Source organism: Xiphophorus couchianus, chromosome 10, assembly GCF_001444195.1.
Source record: "Xiphophorus couchianus chromosome 10, X_couchianus-1.0, whole genome shotgun sequence".
In the NCBI taxonomy this organism is placed as follows: domain Eukaryota; kingdom Metazoa; phylum Chordata; class Actinopteri; order Cyprinodontiformes; family Poeciliidae; genus Xiphophorus; species Xiphophorus couchianus.
This window is the reverse complement of record NC_040237.1, coordinates 10,509,015-10,523,147: the sequence shown is the minus strand read 5'-3', so window position 1 is coordinate 10,523,147 and position 14,133 is coordinate 10,509,015. Positions and strand designations below refer to the sequence as shown.

General features: G+C 38.5%; 1 protein-coding gene across 1 annotated transcript in view; it reads left to right on the top strand.

Annotated features, from left to right (window-relative positions):
* The window catches only part of thrab (thyroid hormone receptor alpha b), a 113,079-nt gene that overhangs the window by 40,435 nt on the left and 58,511 nt on the right, over positions 1 to 14,133 (top strand). Inside the window, exon 3 of the mRNA XM_028029424.1 lies at positions 9,428 to 9,499. The gene's annotated coding sequence lies outside the window, so the exon portion shown is untranslated. The remainder of the gene's footprint in view (positions 1 to 9,427; positions 9,500 to 14,133) is intronic.

The window sequence follows — 14,133 nt, the reverse complement described above, 5'->3', positions numbered from 1 at the left end:
AATTTCATCACGCTTTTTCTTCTTTACTCAGTGTCCTCCAATTCTAGATGAGTTTTAACATCTGAGCCGTTAAAACATACATCATTAAGGGAAGTGGGACTCCATCCAAATGGCTAGATACATTATTGATGTGCAGAGCAGGAGTAACTAACAGTTAAAATATCTCCTATCAGATTTTGCTTCCAAGCACCCCTTTGGTGCACACTCTAGCATTGTAAAGATGATTATGATTTGATATAATGGCCAGCTCTAACCGCAACACATGCTTCCCACAAGGTTTGAAGGAATTTTAGCCAGGCCTGAGTGGGATCTTTAAAAGAATCCGCTTCTATTTTACCTCTCTACTCCTCAGAATACAACCTGCAGCTCCTTTAGCGTTCCTCCCAGGCTCCTGGCTGCCTCCCTAACCGTTTTCTATCTTGTACACTGGTGCAGACTCTCAATCATTCAGGAAATGACAGTCAGGCAGCTGGACCTCTTCTCTTGTTTCTTGAAGATGTTTCACCTCTCCTCTAAAAAGCTTCCTAAGTTTGAACATGGTTGGAAAAAACAGGCACAGAACAAACACTAATGGGGTCATTGAGGTCACTAATGGGGCAATCAGGACATATGAGTCACTGGGTCTACCCTCTATTCAGCTCAATTGATTTATTATCAGTAATGCAGACCAGTCACTTTTATTGTTGACTGTCTTTTCTGTACCATGTGGTATAAAAATGCTGTACATTGTTTGGTACACTTCTTCTGTCTGATACCTTTTAAGCATTTGTCACCTCACTACAGAGAATGGTTTTAGTTAAAGGATTCGAGTGAGTCAAGCTTTATTTAAAACCATTTGCTGTAATGATGTTAAATGGGAAGATAAAATGACTAAATCCCCCTTCAAACAGAACTTAAACTTTGAAAAAAAGTGATTGATCTTGAACTAACTTATGAAACATGGCTTTTTAACTGAGGCGATAGCACATTTTATATCCATATATTTAAAATCGTTTTATAAGATCAGTTTGTGTTTAAAAAAAATCTTTGCACAGTATCAGAATCAAACATGTATATTTTTTGTTCTTCAATAATCCCATTGCTTGAGAATAAAATGCGTCTAATCTGGAATTAATTCAGGGATTGTTTTCAGCTGTGAACATTTACGGTTTACTGAAGAGCTCTCATTAGACTTGCTTGTTAAAATCGTGGAATTTACTATTTATTCTTCATGGTTAATTGTTGCTTTATAGTCTCCCTCAACATCCTTTCCCAACCCAATTTTGAATCTGCTTGTCTGCACTCTCTGTCCAGGCTAGCAGAAACACGGCAATCACATTAACAACTCCTGGACCTTTTATGAGAATCAATGTTATTACATTAAATATTCATATTTAATGAGTACATGCTTGATGCTGTTTTGTCTCTGTGCTGTTTGGTTGCTGACAATAGGTCTTCTGCCAAAATGAAATAAGATATTTACAGTAAGTGGGGAAATGAATGTGCTGCTCATTGTGGACACAGGAGGTTAGTCAGGGCATGACCAAGATGCAACTGACATGGTTTCTGGTTCAGAAATGACTTGGCGTTAGGAAAGAGACAGACCATGTCCTGTACATGTCTGTGTGTTGTGATTATGGAAGCTCTGACTGCAGCTGGAGTCTGCCTCCCTGCACCTCCACGAACAATCCTGCGCTTTTGCACATTTTTCCACACTTCTCCCTTTCAGTCCACTTTGCAACTTATGTAGCAACAACCTTTTGTAGTTTACCCTCTATTCAGAGGGTATCACTGACCATAGGACAAGTGTAAAGTCACAAGAGTTTCCATGATTGTCTGTGCCCAAGTTCTTCTTTTGTTTTTATTTGTGTTGATGATCCTTGCTTTTCTCCTCAGAGGAATATTTATGCAAGACTGCTTTTCTTACACTGTTTGCCAATTTTATTAAAAATTACACCGTATTTCTGCAGGACGTGTATGAGTAATGTAATGTTTTTATGTTAACACTTTGCAATGCTAGAGCTGGAGCTCTTTATTACTTGCAGTGATTAGTTTTTCATGACTCAGTCTGCCATGTGAGGGGTTCTTCTCCCCACCAAAGGCAGGACAGCGAAGCAGCATCTGATATTTTCCATCCGCCATCATTCATAGCTCTGACAGGCAGCCGAATTCCCCTCGGCCATCCCAGGCTGCAGTTCAAAGCTTTGCATTTGCCACTAGAGACGGGCTGTAGTGGTGAACTTGGGGCCCACTGTCAGAATTTACCCTCAAGATGTTTTCAGTTGAGTGTCCTGTGAAGAGGCAGGAATCTTTTCTGCTTCTGTTTTAGACTTTCCTAAGCACTCACAAGCGGTGTTTTTACTCTTCCTCTCTGCAGACACTTGGAGAAAGAGGAAGAAGCACAAAGCCTTCAAAACAACTCACTGGCATCAAAGTCACATCTCTAGGAGTACAGAACATTTGAGCTTCTATAAGTTTTTCTCTGGTGAATCAGCTACACTATGAGATTTTTATAAATCAAGGAGGTTTTTCAGTGGGGGAAAAAATAGAAAAAGGGAAGGAAAAAAGTCTTTAAGTTGCTTAAAAGCCTCTGAAATAACATCCCATAATTTCCCTAAATTAGAGCTTACAGCCAGACCTTAAAAAACACCATAAACTGTACTTACAGGGCAGCTTTTATGGTGCTCAGTTTGAAAGTGTAAGCATGTGGTGATGTTGGGACTCTGAGGGCAGGCGTAGGGAGATTAACATCAAACAATCAGTCACGGTGAGCACAAGACTCAGTCTTTTATCGCAGCGCCTCAGTCTCAAATTTCTGCTGTGATTTCAGGCTGGTATAGATAATTTAGAGCTATTGGATAATTAAAAACCCTTGTTAGGAAGCTACTTTCTGGCATTAAGCGTTTGAGTCATATGAAAGCCCTGCAAAGAACATGAAACCCATATTCTGCATAGTGCTAAGAGTGCATAACCTCTCATCTCCATATTATTTACTTGCGGTATTTGTGGTTGCTTTAACAGGAAGTTTGACTGTTTGTCCTCACAAATGTAATTGTCAACACGTTGTTCCTCCCGAGAGAGCTCAAATTGTCAGCCAAGTATGCTTATGACCAGGGAAACACCAATATGAAAATTTGAACTGATATCGATATTCACTCAGGTTGCCACAACAAAGAGTTAAATGTCAGAAGATGCCAACAGGAAGCTAAATGCGTTACAAAAAGTGACTCTGTTCCCATTTAAAGTTTGATCAATTATGGAATATGCATACTATTTACTAATTTTGTGAATTGCTTTTTTTTTATAATGCCGGCCTTCTCATTGCTAATTTAAGCATTGAAAGACTGTTTGAAATGCACACTTGATACCTATTTTGTTTTTGTTTTGAAACAATATTGAATCCTGTTTATCTGCAGTTATTTTGTTGTAAAATTGTAGGAATAAATGATTAATCTGTCACTGATTTGTTCCTCAATGGTCTTACAGAAAAAAAAAGTGGTATGGTGCACTTTACCATTTTCAGGTATGCAGAACAGGAGTTGGTGATCTGTCTTGTTACCTCTGTCCTGTAATCTGGAGAACTCTCCTCTATTTGTCGGTTTTTAGTGATGTACTGAGAGATGGGGCTGTAATTTTGGTCTGTTTTTGGAGAATCATTGTTTTATTTCACCATAAACATTTTATAGTGAGAACAACAATTACATTTTCAGTTTATCCAAGCCAACATCTGTAGGATAAATTAGAATAGAGAGGATCTCATCCAGAATCAGTGTTTGATCTCACAAATGCACCTCAGGAAGAATAGTCCCAAAAACACACTCCACAATCTTTCCCAGGATATATGAAGCTATCAGAGGTGTAAAGATTGAGTCATCCTATTAAATGCTATGGATTAAGAATGGGATGTTGCTCACATTCATGCTATAAAAACAGACAGGTGATACTTTTGGCATTATGATGTAACTGGTCTTCCTCTGCTGCAGGCATTTTAAAGTTTTGCAGGCAATATTTCAATTCTTGGTTGTACAAAGCCTGCTTTTGCTTCCCCTTCCACATGGTTTTGAATTTCAGTCAGTTAGTTCTTTATTCTTTATCACCAGTCAGCATTAATGGAAGTGAAAGTCCATTCAGCCGGCAATCTAAATTATTGGTTACCATTTTTTTTTTTTATCCACACACTTTTTTGCAACTTCAATGTTGCAAACATTGAGGTTTGGTCAATGATTTCATACATTGTGTGTATGTCTATTGCCGTACAAAACCATTCATAATATGACTATATACTTTGTTTTCTCAATACGTTTTTACATCTTGTTATTTTCTGTTAGTAAATATGCTCTTGTGAGTCTGATAAAGATTATGCATCAAATGGAGATTAAGTTTGGTTATATTACATAAGAGCCAACTGCTTTATTTTGGGATTAAAACCATAACAAGATCTTAGCATGTTAAAAAAAAAAAAAACATCTAGAAATTTGTTTACAAAATGAGGATATGAACTGACAGTCACTTCATTTTGTAGAACAGACTTTTAATACGTTATGTCCCAGTTTTACCCTTTTAATGTTAATTATTTAATGTTAATTCTTAAAGTTTTCCTCTAAAGAACAAAAGGAACTAAGGTGGACTAAATTTGTCTTTCATGACTTGAGCGACAAAACCTTGCACGATTCACAATTCACAGAAATGTATCCGTTTTTAACTTCGTAACATCTAAATGCAGTATGCCGCAAGTCTCCAAGTTAGTTTTTGGTAGGTGAAATATTTCTAATGAAGAACATTTCTCAATGATCTTCATCTGCAGCTTAGAGACACTTTTATGCGAGGAAATCAGTAAAGTGCCCGTTAGAGCAAGTTTGATCAGGATGCCGTTACATCATTTTATTCTTTAGCTGCTGACAGTCAAAGATATATGAAACCCTTTGTTGGTTAGCCACACCCTGTCGGGTCAAAGTGAACACCATCTTGGGTATTCATATTGGGCTTTTGACAACGCAGCATTGGTTAACCACCTGTCAGATTTACACCACTGCAGCTCAGGGAATCAACGATTCAGTCCTCATTCTCCCTCTCAGTCTTTTCTCTTCTCCTCCTTTCAGATCAGTAAATAATAAGCTTTAGCTTGTGCAGGGGAGCATCACACTGACAGCTTCTTTATTGTTTGCACAGTTTACTTCACACCAAGCCGCCTCCCTCCTTGTACCCTTTCTTTGCTCTTTCTTCTCCCGTGCCCACACATGGGAAGAGCTCTCCGGCTAATTAGAGACTTTGCCAGTGGAATTCCAGAAGACAAAAGAAGCCATTCAGGTCATGATGCTGGTGAAAGGCTGCACTGGCAGAGGCTTCTCTTTGAAACGCGCCCTCTTGTGAAGACATCCCAGCACTTGACTTAAAGGAGCAGCTCTGTCCTCGTTTTTCTATTTTTTTTTGTGTGTGTATTTTCCACTCCATCATCTTTGGCCACCTTACACTGTGGGGAGACAGGTGGGATTTGACTGCTGGCACGCACTTCCAGCACAGGGCTGTGATAGTTCAGACCTGTCCTATTGATTTCATGGAGTTGATCTGCTGCCTCTGTGGCACATCTGACCCATATTCTTTAATGCACTTGTCTTGTCTAGCTGCTGGCTCATCCGAGCTTGTAGAAATCCCTGTCCGCTGTGTGGCTGTTCATCCACCTTTCGACTACGCTTGCAGACTCAGGAATCCTTTGAGCAAACTGATCCAGTGACCCTCAACCTGATCAATTAGACAAATTACTGTAGTCGTGTTTAGTGGCTCTGGCTCTTTCTCACACTTCCACCTATTGAATTATCTACCCATCTGGCATTTCCTCAGAAACATTAATTCTTTAGCCCTTAGCTCTTGGCTGTTTTCTTCTAATAAAAATCTCCGAGAATGCATTTAGTGTGGGAGGTTATGGATTTTTTTTTTCTTCTGTTTTATGAATTACTGTACAGCGATGGTTTATTGCTAACCTTGGCCCACTGTTTGATCACCCTTTGCTAAGGCTCCTATCCTCTTATGTCATTACAACCATAAATATCAGTGTATTTTATTGGGATTTTGTGACACACCCGTACAAAGTAGTGCCCAGTTGTGAAGTGGAAGGAAAAGGAGACATTTTTAAAAAGAAAAAAGAGGAAAATTTCAATAAGGTGTCATACATTGTCATGCAACTGCCACCATCATGCCACTGATATGCAGTCTATGCAGGCCAAAAGATAAAGTTTCTGGTAGATTTGATAGTAATAGGTGTTTGTTTGAGAATAAATCTGTATTGCCTCTCCAGAGGTCTGTGAATCAGATAATAAAATCTCTGGTAAAACCATTGGGGCCAGACAAACACAAGCCACTAACGATTCTTTTTTTTGCATTTGATGAATTTGAACAAAAAAAGCATATTTTTGTTATGATTCTGTATAAATAGTTTGGTTTTGGTTGTATGCAATGTTAGTTTTCCTGCACACCTAATATTTTGCATGTTGGCCAAGAAGTTGACTTTTTACACGTTTAGCATATGGTCCTGTTTAGATTCCTGGTCATGCTTTAAACTTCTCCACAACTTCATTCCTGACCTGTCAGCAGTGTTCTTTAACCTTCATATTACTGTTAGATTTCTAATGTTCCCTATCAAATGCATTTGGCCTTCATAGAACAGCAACTTCTTGGCCAAATGCTACACTAGTAGAATTATGAACCAGGCAATTTCTGAAGGCGACTGACTGGATTTAGAGGTGTCAGATGAAAAAGTCTAAACAGAAAGGCATCCATAATTATCCTCTACTTTGTGTTGCTCTATCACTCAAAATCCGAATGAAATACACTCAAGTATGTGGTTGTAACATTATAAAGTGCGGAAAAGTTCAATATTTGTTCCATACTATGCAAACCACTATCTTTGATTAAGCTATAATCAAAGATAGTGTGTTTTGTAATGTAATTTCTGCAAATGTGAACAAAACTGCATACACACTCAGTTCTACATATAGACCCCCACATGCACGCAAACTCCTCCCCCCCCCCCCCCCCCCCCCACACACACACACAGGGAGAAACCCATCCTTTCCTTCAAGCATTTCCTGTCTGAGTGGACCATAAAGACATGAACAGCTTCCTTCTTCCTCCTACCTTTGTGAAGCACTTTCAGATTCAGGCGTTATGCTTTCCTTCCTCTTTCTCACTCTCACAGTTCTGTCCCATATTTTGCGAAGATTCATTTTTCATGTTTCCCCTCTCACTCTTGTTCTCATTTTTCACTATTGCATACAAAACAGCTGCTTTGTGTGACAAATGACCTTGTTGTTGAACCCATGACGAAACACATCAGCTGTGCTGATGATTTGGTTGACAGGATGTTGAATCTAAAGCATTTGTGCTTTACTTGATGGCTCCAACTAGAGGCCTGTTGTGTATTTATACTATCCTGCTGTTTTTTGCATTTTATTAAATAGCATTTTTAACCTAAACACACAGCTAACAGTGATGCACAGTGACTTCCTTTCTCTCGGTTTCTGACAGTTTTGCTTGATGTTTCCTGTGGTTCAGAGTAAACACATGCTGTGCTACAGGGACAGCATTTGGAATTCAGCCTGTTGAGAGCAGTGCAACTGGCCTGGTTTTACCTCTGCCAAATATGCATATATATTTTTTTAACCCTTGATGTAAGACTGATGTTATCTTTTTTGTGCAGTATTAGTTACCTAGAGGGATAGGGAGAGAGAGAAAATGAATACACAATTGTTAAGTGTGCAGGTATGAACTGCAGTGTTTCAGGTTCAGAAAAAGTCAAGTCAAGTGGAAAGGGTCAGAATTACAATACGTGGGCAGGAATTGGTGAAGGGGTGGATTGACCTGGTGCTGCCATCAGCTTCAATCAGCATTGAAAGTACTAAAATTATCGTGTCTAATGAATACTAAAAAATTCCCTTGACATGGCTGTATAAAAATGTCAATTAGAAGATCAAGTCTACTTTTCATCCCCAGAATCGGAACCAAACACGGAGAAGCAGCATCCAAATTTTACGCTCGTCTTATCTGGAAGAAACTTCCAGGAAGCGGCAAAAATGCTGAAACACTCAGTCCCTATATATCAAGGCTAAACCCCATTTGCTTAGAGCTGCCCTGGACTAATAACAATTGGAACATTATAAATTGTGGTCTGTTTCTCAACCTGTCATAACTTCTGTTTACTGCAGTGTTTTTCAGTCCTGGTCCTCCAGGCACTCTGCCCCAAATATTTCAGGCATTTCCCTGTTTCCCTGTTTCCCCTCAGCGCACGTCATTTCAATTGATGGCTGATTTACAGGCTTTTGCTGAACTGCAGTCATCTGAATTGGGTGTGTTAAAGCAAGGAAACATCTAAAACATGTAGGGCAATGTACCTTGAGGAACAGGATTGGGAAACACTGCTTTACTGTGATGTTGTTTCATTTTTATTTTAATCATGTAAAGCACTTCAAGTTACCCTGCTGCTAAAAATGTTCTGTACAAATAAAATTGCCTCGCTTCGTCATTTAAGGTGCTTTAAAAGAAATACCGGAGTAAACCTGCGCTGAAACGTCCTTTCTTGTTGCTATGAAGTGGTCATCTTTCTGAGGCTCAAAAAATCCATATTTGTTTTTAAAAAAAAAGACAAATTCAGCTGTTTGGAAATACGTAATAGTCATGTTTTGGAAACTAAAAAAGTGCCATCCATCACACTTAAATAACACTCATTTAAAAGCAAAGTTCACTGCAGGTTCACCAGGTCAGCTGGAAAGCTTCAAGTCGTATGACATGTCTCACAAAGCGACGTAAATACAAAGTTGTATCTCATTGGAATACATGCAAGAAGTGCTAAAGTATCCATTATTTGGTCTAGGACAACCATATAAATATCAAATGAAAGTTAGATTTCCACATCATTGACAGGAAATGATAAGATAGAATATAGAATTTGAACTTTTTCCCACAGCATTGATTAGCAAGGACTTAAAAGGTCTAAGTAAGCACTAACAACCTGAACACTGTGATAATCTACAGTACTATTTTATCTTTGATTGACTTTTAGCCAGTTACATTGGCCGTAGGAAGATATTTCTCCGTCGGCTAAAAACGTGACTTCCTCAGATGAATCTATCTGCGGTGTCAAAAGTCAGAGATTCCTGATTTCAAGATGAGAAAGTAGAAAGAGAAGAAAAAGATGGGTAGAAAGAGAAGGGAAGGTAGAAAGAGAATGATTGAAAACAATGGATGAGAGAAACTTTTTGAAGCAGATCAGCAGCAGGTGAGCATATGGAGAGAAAAGAAGGAAAGCAAAAAAAAAAAAAAACAAATAAAAGAAAGAAAATTGTTGAAGGATGAGAGCACATGGGATTTCAGGGTACTATTACTGGCCTTTGTATTGTTTTCTACTCTGTTTCAGCTTTTGCGCAATCCTAAATTGTCCTTGTTTTATCTCTTCCAGGACAGAAACGAGGTGGACGACACGTCGGAGGGGCGTGGGAATCACTAACCGCACGCACGTACAGTATGATTGGTAGGTTCTGTTCTTCCTGTCTTCAGATGTGTTTTCAGAAATAAACATATGTTAATCATGTATGCACACACAGCGCAGTCTCGGGAAGGTGCCGTGGTGTTCATATAGCTATTCATTATCACTCTAAATGACAGTTATCTTCTTATATAGGAAGCAGACTCATATGACGGTATACTCTTGCTTTAGCTCTGATTAGAAGAATACTGTTACCTCTAAGGAAGTGGGTGTATAGCTATCACTTTTTAAAGATCTGTTTTCTGTTTGATTTACCAGAAAAGGATGCAAGAGCCATAATTAAAACAAGAACTTCTGAAAAAGGTCAGATTTTCTGGGGAAAAAAAAAGTCACTAGTTCAAATACACCCCCTACCTATTATTGCTCCCTACCTGCATGTGATTAAATATCCCTTAGCTGGCTTCTGGCATAACTCTGGCTGTATATTTGACTACTTTGTCTTGCACAATTGGTAGTTGATTTAAATTGGTAGGTTTTTTTTTTTTTGAAAGGCCTGCTTTACTAAGTTCAAAACCAGTCAGCTATTGTATTTTGGATCAATGTCTGGCAGAACACCTGGTTCTGTTCACGTTTCAACCAAGCTAGCTGTTAATTTGAGCTAAAGCTGAAGAACTTGAGCTTCACATGATCTATGTTCCATTAAAACATTTAGGTGTGAGCAAAAGAGAGAAAATGAAATCTGAAACGGAGGCAAACACTTTTTCACAACATGGCTGACGGTTCGTTTTCTTACCCTTATAAGCCATGAACTGCAAGATAAATTCCAACTTAACATTTCTTATGAATATAATCTTCTTTAGTGAAGGACAGATAGAAAATAAACAAATCTTGCTCAGACTGATGTTTGTAAAAGCTTGAAAATGATTTCTCATCTGTCATCGAAGCAGTGACCTTTTAAAGGACCCTCATATGGGTCCTTTCCATCACAGCTGCCCCCTCTGTACAATATCTCTGCGCACATTAGCCAGAAACCCTCTGAGGGAGGTGAGATTTAGTAGGAAAATTGTTCTTGTTGTGATGGAACAAGGTTAACGGGACATTTTAGAAGGCATGTTTTCGCCCCAGGAAGTTTGAACGCTGCCTACATGTGGTCTGCACGTTTGTGTTGGGGGTCGATGTGCGCATACGAACGGTTGGGTGCTGCGTGCGTATCGTACAGCTGAGTTTTTGACTGTGCGAATGTGTGTCTGTAAGTGCCTATGTGTCTGTCAGGAGGGGTGTCAGGCGAGGAGGTGGGATCAGTCTCACATCACTGGGCTAAAAGCAAGCCTGTGCAACACCTCATAAATCTCACCTTGTGCTACAAGCCCCGCTTCTGATGTAGCTGCAGCCGTGCATGCTCACACAGACAGCGCAGGTATTTTGTGGTGCGCGCTGCACACAGGTTGATTATGTCAAAAGCAAGAGAGAAATTGGAAAAATAATATGATGTATGATGTGTCCGTAAGCGGCTGCTGTTGGAACAAAGCGCCACTTATTGAAAATAATTTATTTTCAAACCAAAAGAAGCAGTAACATCTGGCTTTGTTATGCTTCTGGCTAAAACCCTCCAGTGCTCTGTTCAGGTTTAGCTAAATGTACGGTATATTTTTATTTAAGCACATCTGCCACTCTCTTACACTTTCCACCTGTCTTCAACGACTTTCGGGGAGCGAGTAAGGACATGTAAAGCTGTTATCAGCGTTACATGCTTTAGAGAAGAATTTCTCATTGCTACAAGCCAGACCCCATTTATAACCATTTAATAAGCATTCGCAACCAGAGAACGTTTACAGAAGCTGTGAGTTCAGCCAAACTTCACTGTATTTATTAAGTCTTCAATCTCCTTGAACCTCCTTACATTTTCCCACATTACAACTTCAAACCTGAAAGTACAAAGTCGTGCATTAATGTGAAGTGGAAGTAAATACACACTGTTTTCAAAAGATTTTACAACTAGTCAGAAAACTGCAGCGTGCATTTCTGTTGTCTTACAGTTGCTGACAGAAAGTCATGAAAAGTTCTGCTTGCTAACTGCCAAGAGAGACAAAGGAAACATAGCAAACATGTGAAAGAAGATACTGGGCAGGACAACAACCCTAAATGTAGGGACTGGTTTAGATCAAAGGTTACTGATGTGTTAGAACAGCCTAGCCAAAGACCAGACATAAGTCCAGTTCAGGATCTTTGGCAGGACTTGACAACTAATCACACACAGTCCCCACCTTGATTTGAATTTAAAATATTTCCAATCACTGATTTGAAAATATTTATATTTAAATTTTTTTTTGTAATAAGTGTAGAAAAAAAGCATTGTCCTTTACTTCATAATTATACCCTGCTTTAACTATGAAGAAGTGCCATTTGTAAAGATATATACTGCTATGTACCAAACTGCACTGACTTGAATGATATTAGTCTCTAATGTTAATTATAGAGATTATAATCCACAGATCCAAATAGTTAAACAGATTTTGGAGTTTTGATTGAAATGTGTTGCTGGCTGTGAAAAACCCCTGAAAACTCTCTTAATTTCTTCAGAGTTTCATCCAGGCTTTATTGGTGCTATTAATAGTTATTTAAAAGTTGTTTTTGGCGTTTTTTAAATTTTTTTTTTTACTCATTTTACTCATAAGTGATTAAATCACAAAAAATCATTGTTATTCTCTTTATTTCCACCAGTAGTAAGCCAGGTCCCACTAGATGGTTGTTACGTCTTTGTGAAAGAAATTCAGCAGTTGCAAATTTTTCTACAGAAGCAATAAAGATTTCCCCTTAAATATCAATTAATCACCTCTGGATTGAACTAGAAAATGTGTATTTCTGAAGCCCTTTTCCCTTTGGTGCACCTGCTCTGTTGTTTTTAATCCAGGACAGTCAGTAATGATGGCTCATGTTCAACCACAAACATGCACATTGGCTGGATTTGGCTTCAATTACCGCATTAGTGGCCTCAGTGGGATCTATTTTGGGAAAGGCTTGACAGGTAAACTCCCATTTTCCCCAACGTTCTCACAAAGACTCTGTTTTTTTTTTCCACTAAATGAAAATAGCTTAGCCTTCTCGCCGTGTAAGTTGCCAATATTTTATCAGGTGACTTGAAGAGTTTTGTTTGTTTTTGCACAGCAACCACTAGTTTACTTTTAGGCGGAGTAATATCACTGCAGAGTAGTGCTCAAGTGATGAAAGAACAACATATGTTACTGCAGCAAGCATCTCTGTCAATTTTTTTTTTTTTCAGATGACTATGCAGAATCCACTCTGAATTATGAAGGCCTGTATAGTTATGTCAGGTTGAGTGTAAGACAAAGAAATAATCAGTTGTTTTTTTTTTACTTCACCTTTCTAACTGATTTTTCTTTCAGTGGAGATTGGTCTCTTTAAATGTGCCACTGTTTCATGCATTTTAAAATAGAATATAAATATGTGATTATTTGTCATCATACAGTATATGCACTTATGCAAGTGTCCTTTATAAGAAAACTCAAAAAAGTCCTGACCACTATTGGTCAGAGATGCCGTTTTCATGCCAAGTTAAGGAGGAGAATTGATGACTCCGCTGTTACTTCATACAATTAATTTTATTTTTATTTCTGAACAGGATCCAGCTGCACATTCTACCAAACCACTTTGGCATATGTTCAATCTTGGCACTGGATTAGTGCAATACACACAGGCAGTCAATTAGAATGGTATTTTCTCTCAGTGACTGCTGTCGTCGACAAGTTGACCCTGAGGATGTGACTTGTCCCCCCTGATTTACATTTATATATAAATAACTGTAGAGGCAATACGTGAAGACGTCATTTGAAATGCTCATCTTATATCAAACTGAAGCTGCACGTAACCTTGAACACACCATCCTTATGTTGAAACATGGTGATCGGGATGCTTTTGTTCAGCAGAAACATGAGGGGGAAAAAAAGTTTATTTTGCCTTATTTATATTTTATCAATTATTTTTCTTGATCTAGAGGTTTTCTAAACTATTGTCAGAAGCAAGTGTGTCTCTTTCTTTGAAAGCGCTTGCTATGTTGTGTCCTACTTTTGAGTTGAAGTCACTTTATGTTCTGGTTCTTTGAAATTAAATTGAAACAAAAAACATTGTTAATAAAAAAAAACATTGTTAATAAAGATAAATACTTGGTTGTCCATTCTAAGAAGGATTTGATTAAATATTACATAGGACATGACAGTCGTAAGTGTTTAAGTAGAAGGAATATGGACTTTTTCCTCATGTTTCCTGAAGATTGTCTTGAATCTCATCCAAAAGGTTGAACTGAATAAGCTTAGGACTCCCTGTAAATGATTTCAAAAAGTGCCTATCAGTGTTAATTGTAGGTTAATTGCACAGCCTTGGCTTTAGAAATTGTTTCTTTACTTATTTTTACTTCTTCAAATGACCTACACTGGGAACATGAAGATAAAGCCGGGCATATTGGCTTCAGGCCATGCGCATTCCTTCACTCTTCCTGCTGTGTTTGAACTGCCTCTTTAGCCGTAGCAGTCGATGAGCGATACTCACACATTGAGGGACTCCAGTTCAATCATCCTGAAAGTGGCTTTGCTCGTCAGAGCATTATCATCAACAGAGCTAACTACCCGTCTGCTGCCAGCCTGTCCACAGCTTGTTGATCAATA